At 45.9% G+C, this 24,887-nt stretch overlaps 1 protein-coding gene across 8 annotated transcripts in view; it reads right to left on the reverse strand.

Moving 5' to 3' along the window:
- ralgapa2 (Ral GTPase activating protein catalytic subunit alpha 2) overlaps positions 1-24,887 on the reverse strand; it is an 855,222-nt gene that overhangs the window by 366,685 nt on the left and 463,650 nt on the right. The gene's annotated exons all lie outside the window — the stretch shown is intronic.

A 24,887-nucleotide genomic window follows, 5' to 3' on the forward strand; every position in this document is an offset into this window, starting at 1 on the left:
ATTGGTTCTTGATTAATTGTAGTGCAGTGATCAGTGCTTTATTACGAGGTCAACATCCCTAAATTTAATTAATTTGCCTCAAAGGTTGTAATTTCATAATATTAAAAGGTGAAAACCTCTTCCAATTAGTTTGCCTGAAATTTTTAGTTGGATATGTTTGTTAAAGAATTACAAATTCTATAATATTTATAAGGACATTTCTGATTAATTTGCAAGCGTAGAATACATTTTATCTGCTTAATTACTGTACATTGTAATTAAACTGGAGATGGTTATACTCAGAGCATTCACTGGTGCAAACAGTATTTGGTAATATTCACCCAACATGAGGTATTTAAATGCTGAAAACAAAACATCATTATGATTATAGGACAGAATGGAAATACGATATTCCTGGACAACTGTAGTGGTTTGTATATTAGAAAGGAGAAAAAGTTACATTGGGCTTTAATGCATTATTTCATACTTGTTTTGTTTAGAAATCAATCTCACTTTGAATCAAAAAATTAATGTTTTTAATATTCCTTTTTAGGAGACTATGTCTGGTCTCACTTGTGATTGCTTTAACTTGGTTACTATATGGCTGGGAGCATCCAGGCAAGATGGAATACACATATTATTTGGATCAAGTCTATGGTTCAAAATATGTGGCATGATTTGGAGTTATCACTCTTCACTGTGTATTATAGAACATAGAACAATACAGCGCAGTACAGGCCCTTCGGCCCACGGTGTTGCACCAAAACAAAAGCCATCTAACCTACACTATAGAACATAGAACAATACAGCGCAGTACAGGCCCTTCGGCCCACGATGTTGCACCGAAACAAAAGCCATCTAACTTACACTATAGAACATAGAACAATACAGCGCAGTATATATTATAGTTGGAGAACATGCATGGTTATAGACAAGCTATTGAAAATGAAAAGTCTCACTTCATTTCTTACATAAGAATGCTAGAGACAAGATGGCCAGCAACAAAGAAAGCAAGCTGGCAATTAATCAGTTAAGAGATGGTAGATGAGCAGGTAGCTTTTATGCGTTTTCCACTCAGAAAAACGGATTTGTTTTAAAACTTGATTACTGCACTGTGAGAAGACAGAGCTAATTGATTAGGACTGCTGAATCTACAGGCGGCAACTATAATTTCAGCCAATGTATCTGATCCTGGTATTGACTGACTGTTCAATGCTTACAGCCCACCTGATAAAATAAATATATACTGGAGCCTTTTCACAGTTCGGCAGTTATTCTTTTTGCCATACAGGTGGAGATTAACAAAAAATTTAGAGTTTGGTCTTAAGAAGAACATTTGCATCACACTCAAGTCCAGAGTAAACGCATAATTGGAGACCTGTGCCAGAACTTAATTTTTTTTTTTACTGCTTTGTAACAGGTTCTGTAAGTTAAATGAGTAACACTGTGATTTATTCATCTGCTGTTATTTGCCTTTCGCTTCTGCTAATTTAATTTCTCTATAAACCCGGTTTGTAATTGTAGCCTGAAAGTGTTATTTGGCCATCAGCCGGAGAGAATTAGTGCAAATGACAGTAACTCTGTCATCCACAATCCCAGATTACTTTGCGCACAAGGTCAGAAATATTTGGACTGCACCTAATTAGCAATTTAACATAGCAACCAAGTGGTGCCTGAATTTTATTTTCTACTGACGGGAACATCGTACTTTATTATACAAATTCTCAGAAAAACCTGAGTTGACCTCCAGCCCTTCTAGAAACATGCAAAATCTGGTGCTGGCAGCAAGCTTATTTCCAGTAGCAACAGCAACAAAATAACATTGGCAGTACAATGGCTATATTGCATACAAGTGCTTGGATGCTGATTTAATCATGATACTCAACACATCATTCAACCATTTTGTTTCTTTTCCTTCCATTATTTAATCGTTCCATTACTGAATAAGGCAATACATGCTGGGGTATAGATCCACGAGCAGCAGCCTACTGGCATCTAGTGGCTTTTCATAATGCCCGAGTATCCATGTATTATTTAACTAGAGGGCGATTATAGCTGCTGTAACACTTTATTATCCTGACCACACTTACGTACTTCCAGCAAATAAGTATTGGACACTTATGGAGCACAAGAACTTTGTTTGATCTTTCTTCCTTCTACTTTATGGATGCACAAAATAATGCGGTATCAAAACCACTAATTCACTGAGATTAGCTATTCCATAACCCATTTCTTACTCACAATAAAGTAAAAACAGATATAGGGCTTTAGTTACATTTTAATCTTGCATCATTCACCTTATGTGGACCTTCCAAAAATTCCTGATTCTCCTTTGTGAATAATAATCTATGACACGAATAGTCAACACCAAGAAACACAAGATTCTGTTGTCCTAAGAAAACAACAGGCTCCTTGGTTAATTAGGCATGTTCCACACAACCTATTTACTCATCTGAACGGTGGCTGTAGTTATTTTGCAGGCTGAGAGTCGGGCGACTAGCACACCACTGATGATACTGGTCAAGGCACAGCGCCCAACAGCCTGACCTCCCTCGTGCTAATTGCATTATAAAGCCAGCTGGCTCAAGAATGGAGTCGTCAATTTGATTGAAAAATTCCTGCTGTCAAGTAGGCATGGTGGCCCTGTTACTCAGTGACTCTGGAGCCTGACCACCCTCTTTGTTTGTGCTACAGTGTGCTCTTCCTCAAAAACTGAGTTTTATTTGTAAATTAACGAAGAAAGCTCCTGGAAGAATAGCACTGCCTGTAGACTGATAATGTGTGCCTTTCATTCGGCTCCACTCTTACTGTAATTCTGCCAATTTGTTTTCCTGCTCCAGTCCTGCCTCAGGCTAAAACAGCCTTGTAAGACATAAGTGCAATTACAGTTCGTGGAGCCAAATGAATTGTGCAAATCCAATAGCACAGCTCTGTCACAGCTTGCAACCCCTGTTGCTGCTAAAAATCCAATCTAACAAAGCTAACAAATTTCCACTATAAGAGCACAGGGTTCAGCATGGGGTTGGAGGCACACAAGAAAAATGAGAGCTTACTACGACTAAACATTTTTTGATCAGCTAAATCGTCTCAGCAGTTTTTGCAGCTCATTTTTTTAAACCATTTACTGTGATTTGGTGAGATAAGAGTCAGAGGACTGTAGCATGCTGATGCATAAAATTGATTTTCATTTTAGTATATGCTCTGATCAAAAGTTTACGATAATGATGCCAGATGTTGCAGTACCATGGAACAGCAAGACCCACATCTTTCGTAAGGCAATTTAGTAAAGCCTTGTTGACATACGATTCATATGAAGCTTTGGACGCAATTACAATTATTCCAACAATTTACAGAAATTAATTTCTACTGAACTTCGCTATATAAAAATACTTGTACTTCATTATACACTGGCACTTTTGAAAATCTATTCAAACATTGCAACCTAAAAATATGATTCATCACTAAATTCAGCATTTCTGGGTTAATGCTGGGTTACAGCAATGTGGTCACCATTCAAATACATCCGAGATCCTTTCCAAACACATATCAATACTTGTTAAAATTAAATTCCAGTTAGCTAAACTGTCAAGTTATTTATTTTTCTTTGGAAAACATCATTGCAATAGAATTTCTAAAAAAAAAAAGGTTTTCTTTTGAATTTTACCACTGTACCTTCATAGTTCACCTTTACAAGAGAAATTGCGAAAGAATAGATTTACCCACTAAAAATGAACACTTACATAAATACCGTTCTATTACTTAACTTCTATGAGATACAATGCTAACAGCAGCCAACATGTGCCTCTTTCATACTTGAAAAGCAGATTGGTTAGCTTTAGCATGAGATTTCAATAGGTTTGGCTCTCTGGTCCGGGAGACACAGGGCTGTGTGTAGGATATAGGAGGCACCATTTTGTGATCAGGACATGAGCAGGTGGCTTTGAGAGGGGAACAGTCATTTTCTAAATAGGGCATGCAGCCAGCATGTGTCAAAGGTTATTTTATCTTCAAAAGTATCAGCTTGTTGCTTATAATAATTATGGGGCTTCAGATATAATAACCTTAAATAGTGACATTTCTGCTTTTTAACTAGATTCTGTTTGGGGAGTGAGGAAGTGAAGCAATTCCTGCACAATATTATTTTCTTACAAAAATGTCAAATATACTGCCACAGGAAGAGAATGCCACATTCTAAAAAAATGCCTGGAACATAACTAAGAAGAAATCAATTGGCATATGCTGCATAAGTACTTAGTTTTGTACTGCATCTCTCCCTTTCAAAACTGCTGTCAGAGTCACATTAAAAACTCTTCTGTTCTTGCAAACCCACCATCCCATCTCTAATCTCCCTTTCCTCCCCAAGTATTACCGACTTCCACAGTCGCGTCCATCTTTCCTGCCATTTCTTGTTTCAATCTCTCCAATTAGGTTTCCATCCATTGTAGACCAAAAGCAAACGAATCAAAGTTAAAAATAACAGTGTCTGTGACCATGGTGCACTCTCTCTCTCTCATTCACCTGTGCAGCTTTTGACACGGTTGACTAAACTATTCTACTCCAAATCATCTCCTCTGTCTTAAAACTCATTGGGCCTGCATTGGCTCGGCTCATCAGTTCAGGACCACCGGCAATCTTAGTGCCATCTGCGATCATTCAAGCAGAAATTTCAACTATACGTGGAAGCATCCGACCTCAATGGCGCGACCGATACTCGGAAGATAGTTTTTCTACTCACCACTGCGGGTGACCATGCGATACAGATCTTCAACTCCTTTCACTTTTCTGAAGGGCAGGACAAAACGAAGTACCAAACCATGCTGGCCAAATTCGACAGCCACTGCGAGGCGGACACCAACAAAATCTTCGAGTGCTACATCTTCAAGCAGAGGATGCAAGGTAAAGACAAATCCTTCAACTCCTATCTAACTAACCTTAGACTGCTAGCGCAATCCTGCAACTTCGATGATATCACTGACTCCATGATCAGAAACCAAATCATTTTTGGAGTCCACTCTGATTCTCTGCGAGAGCAATTGTTGAAAATCAAGAACATGACCCTGCCAGTCGCGATTGAAACGTGTACTGTGCATGAGCACTCTAAAAATCGCTATTCACAGTACAAAATGGCAGAAAGTGAAAAACAAGCCTCCCACGAGGTGGAGTGTGTTCAGGCCATCTCCCGGATGCAGCGCCTCCACATTGACGAAAGCGGCCATTCGCGCTCTTCCCGGGGCCCGACGCATGCGCAATGCGATCGGGAACACGAAGCGGGCGAAAACCAGACTGCGCAGGTGCAGACGTTCGAGAACTGTACCACGCATGGGCAACGACGCACTGAGCGTCATGACGCCGACGTCATGCATGTGCGAACTGCGGCACTGCCCATTTTTTAAAAGACTGCTCTGCAAGAGGCAAGCGCTGTTTAAACTGTGGGAAACCAAACCACTATGCAGCCCTGTGCAGATCTGCACCACCAGTCAGGAGCCAGCGCTCCCAATTCCGACAGCGGCGCATCAGAAGTGTGCAACACCAAATGCATGACTCTGAGCCAGACAGTGCGACGGATCCAGATGATGAATACCTGGACAACACTTACTGAGTGGACATTATTACAAAGTGTGAATACGCCACACCGGACACATCGCGAGTCCAATCAATCCTGGCTGTGGATTCAGAGGACGAATGGCATGCAGTGATGAAGGTCAACCACTGCCCCATCCAGTTCAAACTCACAGGTGCCTCCGCCAACCTGATTTTGCAGGTGGACTTCAAGAGAATCAAGAAACCCCCCACAATCCTTCCAGCTGCAAACTCCTGGACTACAACGGAAACACAATCAAGGCACTGGGGTCCTGCCATCTGCAGGTGTCCAGCCGACACACACAAGCAAGCTTACCCTTCGAGACTGTTAAACCAGACAGGGCGTCTCTGCTAGGTGCACACGCCTGCAAGCAACTGAAACTCATTCAAAGGGTCTACACCACAACGCCGTCTCATTCGGATCTTCAGGCCAGCATCGACGAGATCCTAACCCAGTACCCAGATGTATTTAGTGGGATGGGCACGCTGCCGTACGAGTACAAGATTCTACTGCGACCTGATGCAAAACCAGTGGTCCACTCACCACGATGTGTTCCTGCTCCACTGCAAGAGCGCCTGAAGGCAGAGCTCACGAGTCTACAACAAAAAGGCATCATCTCCAAGGTCACTGAACCAACCGACTGGGTCAGCTCGATGGTGTGCGTAAAGAAGCCTTCGGGGGACCTACGCACTGCATTGACCCCAAGGATCTAAACAAAAACATTATGCGGGAACATTACCCCATCCCGAAGAGGGAAGAAATCACGAGCGAGATGGCACACGCGCGCTTCTTCACAAAATTGGACGCATCCCAATGATTTTGGCAAATCCAACTTGAAGAATCCAGCAGAAGGCTCTGCACCTTCAACACGCCTTTTGGCAGATTCTGCTACAACCGAATGCCATTTGGCATCACCTCGGCATCAGAGATTTTCCATCGCATCATGGAACAGATGATGGAGGGAATAGAAGGGGTTTGTGTCTACCTTGACGATATCACAATCTGGTCCACAACCCCAGAGGAACATGTGTCGCGACTGAAGAAAGTATTCCGACGCATACATGAACATGGCCTCAAGCTAAACAGGTCCAAGTGCTGTTTTGGGACAACCACGCTGAAGTTCCTGGGCGATCAGATTTCGCAACACGGTGTGAGCCCAGACACAGACAAAATTAAAGCCATCGAGGCAATGAAAGTCCCCGAGGACAAGAATGCAGTACTGCTCTTCCTGGGAATGGTCAATTTCCTTGGCAAGTTCATCCCGAATTTGGCCACACACACCACCGCCCTATGCAACCTGGTGAAAAAATCAACCGCCTTTGAGTGGAAGGCAGAGCACTGACCAGATTGGCTGGAGCTGAAAGCCAGGCTCACCACTGCATCCGTCCTTGCATTCTTTGACCCAGACTGAGAGACCAAGATATCCACAGGTGCGAGTCAGGATGGCATTGGGGCGGTGTTGCTTCAAAGAGTCGACACGTCATCCTGGGTACCAGTAGCATACGCGTCACGGGCAATTACACCCACTGAGACCAGATTGAGAAGGAGTGTTTAGGTCTTCTCACCGGTATCCTCAAATTTCATGATTATGTCTACGGCTTGCCAACATTTACTTTTGAGACAGATCATAGGCCTCTGGTCCACATCATCCAAAAGGACCTGAACGACATGACGCCTCGTTTGCAGAGAATTTGGTTCAAACTCCGGAGGTATGATTTCAATTTGGTGTACACACCTGGCAAGGAGTTCATTATCGCCGATGCATTGTCCCGCTCCGTCAACTCACCCAGTGAACCACTGGAGATCATCCAGCATATTGAATTGCAGGTACAACTGTGTGCAAGCACTCTCTCGGCAACAGATGAGAAGATCGTTCTCATCCGAGAAGAGACGGCCAAAGACCCCCTGTTGCAGCGAGTCATCCACAACCTCAGCAATGGCTGGCAAAAAGGGCAATGCCCTCAATTCTACAACATCAAGGACAACCTGACGCTGATCGACCGCATTCTGCTCAAGCTGGACAGGATAGTCATCCCGCTACGTCTCCAGAGCATGGTGCTGTGGCAGATTCATGAGGGACACCTGGGCGTAGAAAAGTGCATACGCAGGGCCCGGCAAGCTGTCTACTGGCCTGGCATCAACCAGGACATCATGGACATGATCCTGAACTGCAAAACCTGTCAGAGGTTCCAACCAGCGCAGAGCAAGGAGACATGACCTAGAGACCTCTCCGTTGTCCAAGGTTGGCATTGACCTATTCCACGCGAATGGTCGCGACTATATCTTAATCGTCGATTACTTTTCGAACTATCCTGAGATGCTGAAGCTGTCAGACCTCACCTCACGGACCATCATCAAAGCGCGTAAAGAGACATTCTCACGGCATGGCATCCCGAACACCGTCATGAGCGACAGTGGCCTGTGCTTCCACAGTAGAGAATGGTCCACGTTTGCCAAGAGCTACAATTTCAGGCATGTCACCTCCAGTTCGCACTATCTGCAGTCCAATGGCAAAGTCGAAAAAGGGGTGCACATCGTTAGGCAGCTCATCCGCAAGGCCTCGGACTCCGCTTCCGACATACACCGTGCACTACTTGCGTACCGGGCGACTCCCTTGTCCACTGGAATGTCGCCAGCTCAACTGCTGATGAACAGGGACCTGCGGACCACGCTTCCAGCCATACACCTGCCCAACCTTAATCACCTCCCAGTGCTGCAGAAGATGCAGCAGCTTCGCGACAGCCAGAAGCAGGGCTATGACGCACATGATCTGGACGTGCTATCCCCGGCCGACGCGGTCAGGATCAAGATACGGATGGTGGGTGGTCTGCTCCGGTTGTCGTTGTTCGACAGGCTGCGCCCAGATCCTATGTCATACGTCTGGCTGATGGCTCCATTGTGCGAAGGAATCAAAGGGCACTGCGAAAAGTTGCTTGTCCACAAACACTTTCTCCTCCATTTCCACATGTCAAATTGCCACCTCCAGACACCTCGAACCACGAGGCCACCAGTCGTGCCTCCCATTCGCCTGTCAAGACACCGTCATCCCCTCCACCACCTCTCCGGCGGTCGACGAGGATCAGACGCAAGCCTCAGAGACTGGACTTATGAGCATTCGTTTCGTTTGTTCTGTTCTGTATTCCTCAGTCAGTCACATTAGACAGACACATTCACATGTACATACATCTAAAAGAAAAAGGGGAGATGTCATGATATGCAAACATGCATCCAATGAACACTCAGAATAGGACACAACCAATGGGCAGTCAGGACACTCAGAGGTGGCATCACCATAAGGGGGCACGACATAAACACTATAAAAGGGATGAGGCACTCACACCCTGCCTCTTTCCACAGACAGACATCTGGAGAGTTAGACAGGGTTGATCAGCAGCATCACACCCCAGCACGTGGCTTAGAGCAAGCTGGTACAGTTAGACTGAGTTACTACAGTTAGATTAGCAGAGAGTCAAACTAATTTGAGAACTGTGTTAATAGTTCAATAAAGACATTGAACTCATTTCAGAGTCTGGAGCATCCTTTAGTTAAGACTGCATCAAGTAGCAGCTTGTGTTATCCGAAGCAACGTAACACACCACTCCTCTTTATCATTTGTATACTGCCATTGGTGACATCATCTGCAAACATGTGAAGTAGAAACACCAATGTAGTTGTGTCAAAGAAACTGCTTCTGTGCTGTGAATTCTATATCGGTACAATATTAAGCCTGCTCTCCCATCTTTTCCCTTTCACCCTGCAAAATGTTGCTTTTCAAATAATTATCCAATTCTCTTTTGAAAGCCTCAATTTATCCTGACTCCATCCACTCTGATAGTTTTTCCTCATGTCGCCATTGCTTCTTTTGCCAAATACCTTCTGCTTCTCCATCCTTTCACCAATGGAAACAGTTTCGCCCTAAATACGCTGTACAGACACCCCATGATGGGTGGCACGGTGGCTCAGTGGTTAGTACTGCTGACCCACAGCACCAGGGTCCCAGGTTCAATTCCCGGCTTGGGTCGCTGTCTGTGCGGAGTCTGCACATTCTCCCTGCGTCTGCGTGGGTTTCCTCCGGGTGCTCCGTTATCCTCCCACAAGTCCCAAAAAAACATGCTGTTAGGTAATTTGGACATTCTGAATTCTCCCTCTGTGTACCCGAACAGGCGCCGGAGTGTGGCAACTAGGGGATTTTCACAATAAATTCATTCAGTTTTAATGTAAGCTTACTTGTGACAATAATAAAGATTAAAATTAAAGATTAAAAAGCCAAAAGTAAAAGAAAAATGCAGAATACCATCAAAGTCCAAACTTAATTCAGTCCTAGTTCTTCAGCTTCCACGAATGCCTCTGCCATCTCAAAATAGTAGTCTCTGAGTTATGCACGATACTCAGCTTCACCCAGTAGACCACCCAAACCGTCACGTTCCATTTTGTCTTTGATTCCAACCGGAGTGACCGGTGGGCCCTGTCCAACCTGTAGAGGGAGGGGTTCTCCTCCTCCTTCTCCCCCATCAACTTAGCGAACATTTCCACAAAATACTCCGTAGGCCAGTGGCTCTCCAGCCCCTCATGCAGTCCCACGATCCTTAGATTCTGCCTTTGTTCTCCAGGTCCTCCACCTCATCTCTCAGCCTTTTGTTACTCTCCACCCCCTTTGTAACTCTTCTCCCATGGAAGTAAACTGGTCGCTGTGCTGCGACAATGCCTCCTCCACTCCTTCAACACCTCTCCTTGCTCCCGCACTGCCGTCGGCGACTTTGTCAAAGCTTCCTTCATCGGAGCAAAGGTGTCATCCATCCACTCCTTGAGTGGCGCCATCATTCCATGCTGTTTCCTGTTTCCATGCTGTAAACTTCTATGATTCTAACTTCTATGATTTCCATTTGATGCTTATCAATGCGTTTCGAAAACAGCCGCTCAACTCTCCTGACATCACTTCAGCCAACTTATCCACCGTAATGGTTGTGGCCCCACTTAGCGAGCTGACCCCCGGCGTCCTTCCTCCTGCTGAACTGCCCACCCAACCCGCCGACTGACATCAACTCGCTCCCTTTTTCCCTGTATTCTTTTACTGGGTTTTCAAAATCCTTTAGTTGCCTTAAGCTTTCCCATGAATGATCAAAAGAAATTCTCCCGAAAAACTCCCCAAAGGGTTAAAAAAAACAAAGGCTCTAGCAGTAGCCACCAAACGTGCGACCTCTACCTATATGGCACCACCGGAAGCCCCCTTTGGAAGCATTTCATCTGGGCCTTGATTCCTTATCCGCTTTAATTACAGACAGCCTATCCAATACCTCCTCATTCATTTCAAACCCTTCACATACCTGAACTATCGCCTCTTTCATTGTGATCTGGACAGCATCTCCTTCCTTGGTAAAGACAGGTGCAAAGTATTAATTTAATAACTCAACCATGTGCCCTGCTCCCTTTATCTGTCCATAATTAGCCTCACTCACACCTCCTTATAACTTACTACTTCTATAGACTTTTGGATTCCCTCTAATGTTAGCTGCAAGTTTCTGCTGATACTGTCTATTTCTCTTATTTGCTTTTTCAATTACCCTCTGAATCTTATATATGCAGCCTAGATCTCAACTAGATTATCCACCTGACATCTGTCATAAGCACACTTTTTCTGCTTCATTTTAATCTCTGCTGCCATCCAGGGAGCTCTGGATTTGTTTGCTCTATATTTCCCCCTTCATGTGAATATACCTTGACTGTACTTGAACAATTATTTCTTCAAAGGCAGCCCATTGTTAAATTACAGTTTTGGCTGCGTGCCTTTGATTCAAATTTAACTGGGCCAGATCCATTCTTACCCCCACTGAAGTTGGCTTTCCTCCAGTCAATAATTTTTACTCTGGATTGCACTCTTTCTCCAGCACTGTAATGTTCTCCTGAGTCAACGTTGCTACCTCTCCTCCTTTTCCCATCTTTCTTGAACTTCACGGGAGGGATTCTCCGTTTCTGAGACGAAGTGTTGATGCCGACGCAGAATTTGTGGAGTTCTACGACAGCAAAACTGGAGGTCCACTAGGAACGATTCAGCTACTATTGAGGGGCTAGCACGGGCACCATGTGGAACACAATAGATTCCAATGAAAAACGGTGCAGGATTCGCCGGTTTTGCAATGGACACTCAGGAGGCTGACAAGCTGCAGTCCCATATACACACTTCACTCCCCACACACACCATCATAGCCAGCAACATGGCAGCAAGACGTGTGTCCCCACGTTTCGCGGATGCAGAACTCAAGACCCTCCTGGGCACCGTGGAGGAGAGGCGGATGACCCTGGTCTGGGAAGGAGGCTGCCAGCCGCTGCCGTTCACTGTGCCTGGGCGCAGGTGGCAGAGGCCGTAAGCCCCATTGGCAACACTGTCCAGCAGTGCTGAAAAAACAGCACAACCTCCTCAGGGCGGCCAGAGTGAACACTGTGGAACTGGCACCAACTCACGTCTCCCCCCCCACCCGGAGTGTGGCCGAACCCCCACCGTGCACCACATGCCAGCACCCATACCAGCTGTCATGACCGGGTGCCCTAGCCACTGAGGCCACTAGCTACCCACCCCTTGTGCTGCATGTGCCGGACTGTCTAACATGGTCGCTTTCTGTTTTCCCCCTCCCCCACCCACCAAGGAGAAGGCTGCCCACAACCGCTGGGAACGGAAGAAGACAGGAGGAGGCCGGCTGGATCTGTGGCCCCTAACCATGGACATGGTCGGCGGCCTGGAGGAAAGGTCTCCGGGTGGGGTCTGGCCGCATGCGAGGAAGTAAGACCCCGCTTAGTTGCAGTTCCCCACGACACGTGCGTAAACACCACCTGCCCCCACACCACCCTCGCCCTACAGCAGAACTCCACAAATTCTGCGTCGGCATCAACACTTCGTCTCAGAAAAGGAGAATTCCCCCCCCCGGGTCTGATCATGCGTCGTGCCCTGCAGGAGCTGCTGGAAATGGGGCGGGTCCATCCGGTGTCACTCGCCCCCAGCCAGTGCCACAGCACAGCCCCCTCACCGTGAGCCGAGCAGCGACAGAGAGATCAGCTCAGATGCCAGCCCTCCACCTGAGACTCAGGAGACCCCGGGGCTCGGGTCAGAAGATGACACTGACTTTCCATCACTGCTGTCTCCAACACCCCCCACTATCTCAGAGACACTCAACGATGGGCACTTTAGTGAAGAGGCTCCTGGGACACTCTCTGGTGCGCACCACACAGCTCATCCAGTGCAGCAGGTAGAATTAGGAATCCAAGGGGGCAGGCAGTCGGAGGGTGGGCTGACCCTACCAACGGGTCTAGACGGGTTTTGGGCTTCTGGAACGGACAGTCCCTTCGATTGTGGAGATGCAGTCGCAGAGCTAAGGACTACATGAGGGGTTGTCGGCGAGCATCCAGCACCTGCAGTTGGAGGCATACCACCCTGGCTAACACCACACGGGTGGCGCCCGCGGTGGAGGCGATGGTTTTGGCTATGGATCAGCATGTCCAAGGCATAGGGAAATCTGTGCAGCCACTGGCGAGGCCCAGGGCAGGGTTGCCGATTCACAGGCGACCATGTGCCAGAGCCACCTGGAAATCACAATGGCGCCCAGTCACAACAGGCCATAGCTGGGAACGCCGGCAGCATTGCCCAAATGCTGGCCGATGTGGCAAGCGCAGAGGGAGGTGGCCCAGTCCAAGAGGGAAATCGCGCAGCCACTGGCTGATGTGATACAAACCCAGAAGGTGGTGGGCACAATCAATGGGTGATGTGGCGCAGTTCCAGATGGAGATGGTCCACTCCCTGTGCTCCATGGCTGCCATCATGCAGACCCAGGTCAAGACCAGAGCGAGCCTCCGGAACTGGCAGCACCATGTGGCGGGGAGCCTCAGGTGCTAGCTCTAATTGCACCCCCTCCCATGGAGTAGCCTGGGACTATCGTGCACCCCGAGAGAGGAGGTGGCGATGGGGCCCGTGCCGCTGACTCCTACAGGGGAGGTGCCGGAACATCGCAGCGCCTTGGACCCTCATGCCCCACCCTCGTCCTGTCCATGGTACATCTGGAAGCCAGCGGGCAGAACAGGCCGGCACAACATCACCTGGTTCAACCGAGCAGCAGCTGAGCCCTTCCAGACCCAGTCGCTCTAGAAGATGCCCACCAATGGGGACCCAGGTCACAGGGCAGGAATCAAAGCAGGCCGCCTCCACTTCTGCAGTACCATCTGGGCACCCACCTAGACATAGTAATATAGATTCAATACTGAAAACAATTGGCAGCAATGGCAAAAGAACTAAAAGGGTTCATGGAGCAGATGGGAGGGAGGGGGGGGAGGGGGGGGGGGTAAAGGATGGGGGACGGGAGCCTGGTTGGAGACTTAGCAGGGGTGAATAACGCGTTCAAGGAATTTTGTAGTAGGCTGTACGGGTCGGAACCCCCAGCTGGGCCGGAGGAAATGAGGCACTTCCTACAGGGGCAGTTACTCTCACATGACAGTGGAGATTTGATGGGCCGAATGGCCTCCTTCTGTACTGATCATATGATTCTATGATCTGTGAAGATATAGGTGGGCGAAAGAATATCGTGTTATAGTCAATCTTTTAATGCACAACATTTTATTTTTGTTAAAAGTTATTCATGTTTCCAGAGTGTGGGTGGGAGAAGGGAAAGTCTCCGACATCGACAAGGAACTCATGGGGTCAGAGGTGACGCAGACGGAGGAGCTGAAGTGTAAGTGGGAAGAGGAGCTGGGCGGAGAGATAGAGGATAGTCTCTGGGCGGACGCGTTGAGTAGAGTCAACGCGTCCACAGCCACAACATGCGCCAGGCTCAGCCTGATACAGTTTAAGGTTGTTCGCTGGGCTCACTTGACAGTGGCCCGGATGAGCAGGTTCTTTGGTGTAGAAGTTAGGTGTGCAAGGTGTGCGGGTGGGCCAGCGAACAATGTCCACATGTTCTGGTCATGTGCAAAGCTTAGGGGATTGTGGCAGGGGTTTGCAGATGTCATGTCCACGGTGTTGAAAACAAAGGTGGCGATTTTCAGGGTGTCGAATGATCCGGGAATCCAGGAGGAGAAAGAGGCAGACGTTCTTGCCTTCGCTTCCCTGGTAGCCCGGAGACGGATACTATTAGCTTAGAGGGATTAAAGCACCCAAAGTCAGAGACCTGGCTATCTGACATGGCTAGCTTTCTCGGTTTGGAGAAAATGAAGTTCGCCTCGAGGCGGTCAATATTAGGGTTCGCTGAAGGTGACAACCATTCGTCGACTTCTTGGCGGAAAATTAATCGTCAGCAGAAAGGGGGGGGGGCGGGGTTAGCTTAGTTTAGAGTAGGGGGTGAATCAAGGTGGGATATGCAAGGAAGGAAGATGGCTTTTGCACTATGTTTATAAATTCATGTACATTGTTTATTTTGTTGTTGTTGCAAAACCAAAAATACCTCAATAAAATGTATATTAAAAAAAAAAGTTATTCGGTAGTCCTGTGACTCTGTTCATCCACATATCTAAACCAAAAATAAAAATGATGGTCTATCGAGCCAGGGTTCATCCTGGGATTCTATTGTCCAGTAATATTGTCAGCTGGGATCTGAACACTTACAACAATTACTATGAATGGTGTACAACCAATATTATTAAGCAGATTAGCATGTCTTTGTGAAGCTCGTGACACATACAGAATTCTGGATATTTTACTGAATTGCCATTAATGCAACTGAATCTGAAGCACATTATGAAGCTAGTTTTTAGAAATTGTGAACTGCAGTTAAACCCATACAGTGTATCATAAATCAATCAAATAAGTGGTTGAAGAAATCAGTGACTGAACTCTTCCTTCAGACCTTCCACATCAAGCTAATTTTATGGTATAAATAATGTAAACCTGTCAAATCCTTTGAAAGCACTGATCGGACGAATATAGGCTGAACATAGACCTGCCATTAGTGGGCTTTACATGTTACTATATCCAGTCAAATTTATCCTGGAATTATAAGGAAAGGTGAAGTTATTACTAGAACAGATAAAAAGTTTTTATTTAATTGTACTTCTGACACAGATGAATCATTACACTTCCCATCCACGATTAAGTTTTGTGAAAATGGTAATACGACAGAAGAGAGAGAGCTGCAAGTTTTATATGATTCTTCTTTGGAGTCTTCAAGATAGTTTGTTTAACAATTTAAAGGTTTGAGTTTGAGAAGGCCTCAGGTTAGATTTCTGGTTGACCCATTAAATTGCTGCGGCAGATTGCTTGACACCCCATTGATGCGAAACGGCAACTTCGTAGTGGAAACGATTGAAGGTGACAGATTGAAAGTAATTCTAAAAGAGGAAATACTTGAATTTGAGGGTTGTGTTATGTGAGAAGTATTCAGACAAGATTACTCTCCTTTGTCTGATTTCTATGTTCAGATAATCTCTTTTGTTCTATTCTTCAACACAAAATCAAAGTACAGATTTCCTCTGACTTAAGCTCACATTTAAGAATCGATATTTTCATTCACAACTTAATACTCCAGTTTTCAAGTAACGAGTAGAAACCAAGCATATGAAGGCTTATTGATTCATGTGACTGATTGGATTTTTCACAGAACGAGTTGATTTTGGTTGTTACAAGAAATATCACTAACCTTATCAGAGAATTTACAATGCAGAAGGAGGCCATTCGGTCCATCAAGTCTGCACCGACTCTTGAAATCAACATACCACTTAAGCCGACACCTCCACTCTATCCCCGTGAAACCAGTAACCCCACCTCACCTAAGGGCAATTTAGCATGGCCAATCCATCTAACCTGCACATCTTTTGGGCTGTGGGAGGAAACCGGAGCACCCGGAGGAAACCCACGCAGACCCGGGGAGAAGATGCAGAGTCCGCACAGACAGTGATCCAGCCGGGAATCGAACCTGGGACCCTGGAGCTGTGAAGCAACTGTGCTACCGTGCTGCCCCCTTATAACACAGCTTTTTAAATTATTTAACAGAGATTATTGAATTTTGTTCAATACTCAATACTATTAAAAAATGCACAAATAATAATAATAATCGCTTATTGTCATAAGTAGGCTTCAATGAAGTTACTGTGAAAAGCCCCTAGTCGCCTGTTTGGTGAGACTGGTACGGGAATTGAACCCGTGCTGCTGGTCTTGTTCTGCATTAAGCCAGCTGTCTTAGCCCACTTTGCTAAACCAGCCCCTGTAATAATCGCTTATTGTCACAAGTAGACTTCAATGAAGTTACTGTGAAAAGCCCCTAGTCGCCACATTCCGGCGCCTGTTTGGGGAACATAGAACATACAGTGCAGAAGGAGGCCATTCGACTCATCGAGTCTGCACCGGCCCACTTAAGCCCTCACTTCCACTCTATCCCTGTAACCCAATAACCCCTCTTAACCTTTTTGGTCACTCAGGGCAATTTATCATGGCCAATCCACCTAATCTGCACGTCTTTGGACTGTGGGGGGAAACCGGAGCACCCGGAGGAAACCCATGCAGACACAGGGAGAACGTGCAGACTCCGCACAGACAGTGACCCAGCGGGGAATCGAACCTGGAACCCTGGCGCTGTGAAGCCACAGTGCTATCCAGTTGTGCTACCGTGCTGCCCGGGGAGGCCGGTATGGGAATTGAACACGCGCTGCTGGCCTTGTTCTGCATTACAAGCCAGCTTTGCTAAACCAGCCCCCAATAGGCAGCACGGTGGCGCAGTGGGTTAGCCCTGTTGCCTCACGGCACCGAGGTCCCAGGTTCAATCCTGGCTCTGGGTCACTGTGCAAACATTCTCCCAGTGCTTTCGTGGGTTTTGCCCCCGCAACCAGAAGATGTGCAGGCTAGGTGGATTGGCCACGCTTAATTGCCCCTTAATTGGAAAAAAAATGAATTGGGTAATCTAAATTTATTTTAAAAAAATAATGCACAAATAGCTTGAGCATTAACAGGGATATGCAAAATAAATGCAACATACTGGTGCCGAAAATTAGGGAGACGGGAACGACGACTGGATACGAATGTGATGTGGATGCTGAGATGGATGTGTAGAGTAAAGAAAAAGAACAAAATCAGGAACCAATACATCAGGGGCTCAGAAAGGAATGTGGGAGCATCGAGGAAAGTAGTGAGAAGAGGTTTAAATGGTATGGTCATCTGTTGAGGGGGGAGGGGGGAAAGAGAGAAAACATTTTAAGAAATTGTTCTAGTGAAAGGACCATATGGATGAGATGAATAAGGTGACAGCTTTCTCCTGGAGATATTTGTGTCTTTGCCAATGAACTTTAAAGAGAACTGAATTCGATCACCTGGCCATTACAAGACATTGGATCTTTACAGGGGGTGATGGGCAAAGATATTGAGACAGGGACCTTTGATCTTTTGAGAAGATTACCACAAAATCAGGAAGAATTATCGAATGGTACATTCTTTTAAAGACAACAAAATCTCAGATGATGAAGTTGATTGGTAATCCCTATAGACCCGATAAACATTCCACAAATTCAAAACAAGGATTTCTGAGAGAGGGCAAAGAGATTACCACCAAGCATAATGGAGTGATGCAGAGCGGAAGGCACACTGCCTGCACAGAATATTTGGAAAAAAGTTCACTAGAGACGACATCCAACAGGTATGTGCAAAGACAATTTAGGATTGTGAAATTCTAAGAATTATAGCAGAAGGAATTGGGATACACCAACGGTGAATGTAGAGGAGTGAATTCCAACTTGTAACTGACAAAGAGTGTATATGATACAGCTGCACCGAAGAACAGGGTCCGAAGACTTGCTCAGCTATTTTGACAAACAACGTGACATGGAATGGTCAATATGGCCTGAAGAGGACAGAAGCAAGCTCCAGAGGGAAACTGACATTAAGACAATTATGATGATAAAGGCTAGGAGAAAAAATTAAAGTAAAAGTAAAAACAATTTTGGATTGGGACAAATTAAAGCTTGGGAGAAATAATACCTAAAAACATTTGAGGATAATTTTTAAGTAATCTATTGCTTTAATTATATATACTAGTGCGCTAAGAATCTGGAAATTAACAGTAATCCTGCAAAAGAATAAGGCCGGTCGTGTGTGACAGGAGCTGTTGCGGGGAATGTGGCAGGCCACTCAAGAGTCCATCCTGGACAAGGCAAACCTATGGTTCTCACATCTACATCTATATATAGATATAGATGTGAGAACCACATCTTTGTGTGTTTTGTGCTTAAACAAAGGAGATTACAATGGGATGAGAGAAGAACTAGTCAAGGTAGACTGGGAGCAAAGACTTTATGGTGAAACAGTTGAGGAACAGTGGAGAACCTTCCAAGCGATTTTTGACACTGCTCAGCAAAGGTCTATACCAACAAAAAGGAAGGACGGTAGAAAGAGGGAAAATCGACCGTGGATATCTAAGGAAATAAGGGAGAGAATCAAATTGAAGGAAAAAGCATACAAAGTAGCAAATATTAGTGGGAGATTAGAGGACAAGGAAATCTTTAGGGGGCAACAGGAAGCTACTAAAAAAACTATAAAGAGTAAGATAGATTATGAGAGTAAACTTGCTCAGAATATAAAAACAGATAATAAAAGTTTCTACAAATATATAAAACAAAAAAGAGTGGCTAAGGTAAATATTGGTGCTTTAGAGGATGAGAAGGGAGATTTAATAATGGGAGATTAGGAAATGGCCGAGGAACTGAACAGGTTTTTTGGGTCAGTCTTCACAGTGGAAGATACAAATAACATGCCAGTGACTGATGGAAATGAGGCTATGACAGGTGAGGACTTTGAGAGGATTGTTATCACCAAGGAGGTAGTGATGGGCAAGCTAATGGGGCTAAAGGTAGACAAGTCTCCTGACCCTGATGGAATGCATCCCAGAGTGCTAAAAGAGATGGCTAGGGAAATTGCAAATGCACTAGTGATAATTTACCAAAATTCACAAGACTCTGGGGTGGTCCCGGCGGATTGGAAATTAGCAGACTAGACACCACTGTTTAAAAAAGGAGGTAGGCAGAAAGCGGGTAATTATAGGCCAGTGAGCTTAACTTCGGTAGTAGGGAAGATGCTGGAATCTATCAAGGAAGAAATAGCGAGGCATCTGGATGGAAATTGGAAATTGTCCCATTGGGCAGACGCAGCATGGGTTCATAAAGGGCAGGTCATGCCTAACTAATTTAGTGGAATGTTTTGAGGACATTACCAGTGCAGTAGATAACGGGGAGCCAATGGATGTGGTATATCTGGATTTCCAGAAAGCCTTTGAAAAGGTGCCACACAAAAGGTTGCTGCATAAGATAAAGATGCATGGCATTAAGGGGAAAGTAGTAGCATGGATAGAGGATTGGTTAATTAATAGAAAGCAAAGATTGGGGATTAATGGGCGTTTCTCTGGTTGGCAATCAGTAGCTAGTCGTGTCCCTCAGGGATCAGTGTTGGGCCCACAACTGTTCACAATTTACATAGATGATTTGGAGTTGGGGACCAAGGGCAATGTGTCCACGTTTGCAGACGACACTAAGATAAGTGGTAAAGCAAAAAGTGCGGAGGATACTGGAAGTCTGCAGAGGGATTTGGATAGGCTAAGTGAATGGGCTAGGGTCCGGCAGATGGAATACAATGTTGACAAATGTGAGGTTATCCATTTTGGTAGGAATAACAGCAAAAGGGATTATTTAAATGATAAAACATTAAAACGTGCTGCTGTGCAGAGAGACCTGGGTGTGCTAGTGCATGAGTCGCAAAAAGTTGGTTTACAGGTGCAACAGGTGATTAAGAAGGCAAATGGAATTTGTCCTTCATTGCTAGAGGGATGGAGTTTACGACTAGGGTGGTTATGCTGCAATTGTAGAAGGTGTTAGTGAGGCCACACCTGGAGTATTGTGTTCAGTTTTGGTCTCCTTACTTGAGAAAGGACGTACTGGCACTGGAGGGTGTGCAGAGGAGATTCACTAGGTTAATCCCAGAGCTGAAGGGGTTGGATTACGAGGATAGGTTGAGTAGACTGGGACTGTACTCATTGGAATTTAGAAGGATGAGGGGGGATCTTATAGAAACATATAAAATTATGAAGGGAATAGATAGGATAGATGCGGGCAGGTTGTTACCACTGGCGGGTGAAAGCAGAACTAGGGGGCATAGCCTCAAAATAAGGGGAAGTAGATTTAGGACTGAGTTTAGGAGGAACTTCTTCACCCAAAAGGTTGTGAATCTATGGAATTCCTTGCCCAGTGAAGCAGTAGAGGCTCCTTCATTAAATGTTTTTAAGATAAAGGTAGATAGTTTTTTGAAGAATAAAGGAATTAAGGGTTATGGTGTTCGGGCCGGAAAGTGGAGCTGAGTCCACAAAAGATCAGCCATGATCTCATTGAATGGTGGAGCAGGCTCGAGGGGCCAGATGGCCTACTCCTGCTTCTAGTTCTTATATCCATCTGCTGACCCTGGCGAGCCTGGAAAATCCCAATTGGATTATCGCGATCTGGATCTTGTCCTCGCTGGGCTTGCCCCAGATTAGCATATGTATTTATTTTTATTCGTTTACAGGATGTGGGCGTCGCTGGTTAAGCCAGCATTTATTGCCCATCCCTAGTTGCCCTTCAGAAGGTCTTGGTGAGTTGCCTTCTTGAAGCGCTGCAGTCCTTGAGGTATAGGTACACCTATGGAGGGGTGTGAAGGGGTCCCTTGGCTGCAGAAAAATACTTGGTTTTAGGGAGGGAGTTCCAGGATGTTGCCCCAGTGACAGTGAAGGAACGGTGATATATTTCCAAGTCAGCGTGGTGAGTGACTTGGAGGGAAACCTCCAGGTGATGGGGTTCCCAGGTATCTGGTGCTCTTGTCCTTCCAGATGGTAGTGGTCGTGGCTTTGGAAGGTGTTGTCTAATGAATCTTGGTGAGTTGCTGCAGTGCATCTTGTAGATGGTACACATGGTTGCCACTGTTCGTCGGTGGTGGAGGGATTGAATGTTTGTGGAAGGGGGGCAATCAAGCGGGCTGTCTTGGATGGTGTCGAGCTTCTTGAATGTTGAAGCTGTACCCATCCAGGTAAGTGGAGAGTATTCCATTACACTCCTTACTTGTGCTTTGTAGATGGTGGACAGGCTTTGGGGGGGTCAGGAGGTGAGTTACTCACCGTAGGATCCTAGTCGTTGACCTTACCTGGTAGCCACGGTATTAATGTGGCTAGTCCAGTTCAGTTTCTGATAATGGTAACCCCCATCCTGGGGGTTCCGTACAATCCTGTTGATTGTGGGGGATTTGGCGATGGTAATGCCATTGAATATCAAGGGATGGTGGTTAGATACTCTCTTGTAGGAGATGGTCATTGCCTGGCACTTGTGTGGCGCGAATGAAACTTGACACTTGTCAGCCCAAGTCTGGATATTTTCCAGGTGTTGCTGCTTTTGGACATGGACTGCTTCATTATCTGAGGATTCACAAATGATGTTGAACATTGTACAGTCATCCGCAAACATCCCCAACTTCTGACCTTATGATGGATGGGAGGTCATTGATGAAGCAACTGAAGACCGTTTGGGTCTAGGACACGACATGGAGGAACTCCTGCAATGATGTCTTGGAGTTGAGATGATTGACCTCCAATCACAACAACCATCTTCCTTTGTGCCAGGTGTGACTCCAATCAGAGGAGAGTTTCCCCCGATTCCTATTGATTCCAATTTAGCTAGGGCTCCTTGATGCCATACTCGGTCAAATGCTGCCTTGATGCCAAGAGCAGTCACTCTCACGTCACCTCTGGCATTCAGCTCTTTTGTTCATGTTTGAACCAAGGCTGTAATGAGGTCAGGAGCTGAGTGGCCCTGGAGGAACTATTGGCTCATTTAAATATGCATTCTCCAGATTCCGGGACCTAACGGCTGCATCTGGGAGACCGTGCCAGATCGCCGTTTAGTACTAGCCCACACTAACGTGGACCAGTCGTAATGGCACCTGGCGGGTGGGGGGGGGGGGGGGGGGGGTGTCTCCCAAGCCATTAGAGACCCATGGGTGGTCAGAGACAAGGCAGGATGACAGCCTGGCACTCCTCCTCTGGCGCTCTAGTCAGGTGTGCCCAATCAACGATTTTAAACTGCATTAGGACCAGCCTGACACAAGAAGAGTGCACCCTGTGCAAGATCTTGCTGATTAATTGATTTGATTTATTGTCACATGTACCGAAGTACAGTGAAAGTATTTTTCTGCGGCTGAGGGACCCCTTCACACCCCTTCATCCAGCCCCAATCCCAGCTCCACCTTCCACTTTTCCTTTACTTCCACTCACGGTGCTTTCCCTGTATCCAACAACCATCCCATATATCGGATATCTTCTCTTCCCTTAGCTCATCTCATGATATCATCCTATTCATAAGTGTAGGTCCCTGAGGGTAACTGAGGGAACAAAAGTGGTTCCTTACGCACAAAGTTTCGCACATGCATATACCTAAACAAACTCCCCCTCGGGAGTTGAGATTTTTCCACCATCTTCTCCAGTCCCACAAACCTACCCTCCAAAAACAAATCCCTGAACCTCTCGACCCCCTTCCTCTTCCAAACTTTAATACATTGCATCCATCTTGGACAGCATAAACCTATCAAAGGGTGGATGAAGGGGCCTGGCCGAGGTGGGGGCAGATGGAGGGAGCTTCCTGTGTAGGTTCATGTCGAAGGGCATTGGTTATGGCTCCTCTTCCCTTCTCTCCGACCAGGTTCCGTACAAAGCCGGTGATGGTGGCATCTCTAAAAATTTGGAACCAATTCAGACAGCATTTTAAACTGGGACCACCATCAGTTTCCCAAGAACACTGAACTCCTAGCTGAAGAGGAGCTTAAAGGGTTGGAGAGCTGCGCCAGTCAAAGACTACAATCCACTGTCCTCGACCATGGGCTCCAGGATGTCTCTGGGCTGGCTCCTCTGAAAACAGAGGAATGCTTCATTCGCCTTTACGGAGAACCCTTTACATCGAAAGGGGCCTGGTTTCTTTAGAATCCCACCAAAAAGAAGGAATTAGCACAAAGGTGCGAGGCAGAGCCAGCGAGGTTAGACAGTTTCCACATTATAAGACCATAAGACATAGGAGCAGAAATAGGTCACTCGGTCCATCGAGTCTGCTCCGACATTCAATCATGGCTGATATTTTTCTCATCCCCATTCTCCTGCCTTCTCCCCATAACCCCTAATTCCCTTTTTTAAAAATAAATTTAGAGTACCCAATTCATTTTTTCCAATTAAGGGCAATTTCAATGTGGCCAATCCACCGAGCCTGCACATGTTTGGGTTGTGGGGGCGAAACCCACGCAAACACGGGGAGAATGTGCAAACTCCACACAGACAGTGACCCAGAGCCGGGATCGAACTTGGGAGCTCAGCGCCGTGAGGCTGCAGGGCTAGCCCACTGCGCCACCATGCTGCCCCTAATCGCCTTATTAATCAAGAATCTATCTATCTCTGTCTTAAAGACACTCAGTGATTTGGCCTCCACAGCCTTCTGAGGCAAAGAGTTCCACAGGTTCAGCACTCTCTGGCTGAAGAAATCCCTCCTCATCTCTGTTTAAAGAATCGTCCCTTTAGTCTGAGATTGTGTACTCTGGTTCTAGTTTTTCCTACTAGTGGAAACATCCTCTCCACATCTACTCTATCCAGGCCTCGCCATATCCTGCAAGTTTCAATAAGATCCTCCCTCGTCCTTTTAAACTCCTGTTATGGGCCAGGGTTTAGAAAACTCCAAAGTATATCATGGAGTTCACCTGTCCCATGACTTTTAATAGATTTTTGTTATGGGGAGCACAAGGGTCCACTCTCCAGATGTTATGCAACAGAGACCTTAAGTATTTTAAAAACAAAACAATGTTTATTCTATGAACCCAGTTAACATTTTATAAACACACAGTAAACATCTTATCAACTACCAACACACGTAACCCCTCAGATACAATACTCTATAGGTAATCCATAATACCTTTCCCAGCAACATCAATAAGTTAAACCCTGTCATGATATGCAGACATGCACATAATGAGATACAGACAGGCAGCTAATGAACACAGAGAACAGGACATAACCAATCAGCAGGCAAAACACTTGGGGGTGGTTTCCCACTATAAAAGGCACGAGGTAATCACACTCCGCCTCTTTCCACTGGGGACATCTACAGAGTGAGTCAGGGTGTATATATCATATAACACCTCCAGCACGTGGCTAAGAGTTAGTCTCGTTCAGTCAGACAGAGTAAACACACTTAGGTTAGCAGAGAGTCGAACTCACAGAGAACTGTGCTAACTGTGTGACAGGTTCAATAAATCAGACTGAACTAACTTCAAGGTCTGGAGTATCTTTCAGTTAAAACTGCATCCAGTTGCAGCCCATGCTGT

The sequence above is a fragment of the Scyliorhinus torazame genome, chromosome 1, assembly GCF_047496885.1.
Source record: "Scyliorhinus torazame isolate Kashiwa2021f chromosome 1, sScyTor2.1, whole genome shotgun sequence".
NCBI classification, from domain to species: domain Eukaryota; kingdom Metazoa; phylum Chordata; class Chondrichthyes; order Carcharhiniformes; family Scyliorhinidae; genus Scyliorhinus; species Scyliorhinus torazame.